This window comes from Phalacrocorax carbo, chromosome 28 (assembly GCF_963921805.1).
Source record: "Phalacrocorax carbo chromosome 28, bPhaCar2.1, whole genome shotgun sequence".
NCBI lineage: Eukaryota > Metazoa > Chordata > Aves > Suliformes > Phalacrocoracidae > Phalacrocorax > Phalacrocorax carbo.
In genome coordinates, this window is record NC_087540.1 from 2069133 (window position 1) to 2070502 (window position 1370).

Sequence of the window (1370 nt, forward strand, 5' to 3'; positions counted from 1 at the left end):
GCTACAGGTGCAGCTGACGGTCAGGCAACCCTTCACAGCAACGGGACACGCGTCTTCCTCCCACACACACGGGCAGGGGGTGATGAGCTGGGCCCCTCTCAGCTTGCTTCAGGATGAACCCATGGCACAGGACAGCAGGAGGCAACAGGGACTCATGATGCGGAGAAGAAAGCAGGAGGAGAAGACGACATCAGTTGGCCATGTTTCCAGGCAGCACAGCAAGGCCCCTTGCTTCCACCCCTCCTTTGCAGGAGGGCACGAGGGTGCTCAGCCCCTCTGGAAACCCTGGCCAGCAGCTCCGTCCTCAGTGCGGCACCTGGCTTTGGGCTTCCCGGTCGATGCACTCACCGGACGTCCGGCCCGCCTTTAGCAGGGCAGGCACCTTCTGCCGTAGTAGCGGCCACCAAGGCCGGAGAAGTTAAAGCCCCCGGAGGAGATGGGCACTCCCTCCTCACTCAGGATGCTGCCAATGGCAGCGGAGGTGGTGGATCCCACAGCGGTGTTCTGGGGGAAGGAGCTGAGGATGGGTCCGGGCAGGGTCACCACCACGGGAGAGGGCTGGATCACCACCCGGGAGTCCTGGCACTGCCTGACACAGGGCTCGTTGCAGCTGTTGGCAAGCGGGGTTGGCCCACAGGGACGGCACAGATCGTAGCAGGACATGGCCGTGGGACGGAGGTGCACCTGGGAGAGGGGGCAGGGAAAGCACAGTCAGCGTGTGAGGTGCAGCCTGACCGGGTGCTCGGCAAGAGAAAAGGCACGCTCTGGGGAGCAGGGACGGGCGGCATAGGAAAGAAGAGAGCCTTAGGAGCCCAGTCCACAAGGTTTCCCTGCAAAGACATTCCAAGACCTCCTTCCGTCAAAGCCCAGCGGACAACAAGTTGGACAGAGATTATGGGAGCAGGAGCAAGGCTCTCAGCAGAACCAACCTGAACGAAAAGCCATGACTGAGCCCTAAAGAATCAGAGAAAAACAAGACCAAGAGGAGAGTGAGGCAAAGGTAGTTGCGGCTCACCTTGTTCAGCAAGGAGGAGAAGGCAAGAGAAGACGATGAGGATTCCGACAGCTGGACTGGCTTTTATACTGGCCCAGACCGCCCCAGGCCCACAGGCACCCTCTGCGCATGTCATGTCTTCACCAACAAGCTCATCTCTTATGCAAAGCATCACAATTAGAGAAATGGGGACACTGCTTTTGTTCCCTGCAACGCTGCCTTTTCATTTCCCTGTTCATGACATGCCCATTGAGCCACACAGCCTCCTTTCAAGTGACAGTATTAGAGGCCAACATGATTCCAGGGGAAATGACACGTCAGCATAGGCCGACGATGCGGACGGTGATGAAGAGCCTCCCACCCCGCCAGCTGATGC

The 1370-nt window shown here is 59.1% G+C and overlaps 1 pseudogene; it reads right to left on the bottom strand.

Annotated features, from left to right (window-relative positions):
• Positions 1 to 366: 366 nt before the first annotated feature.
• LOC135318078 (feather beta keratin-like) lies at positions 367 to 1125 on the bottom strand (annotated as a pseudogene).
• Positions 1126 to 1370: the final 245 nt, after the last annotated feature.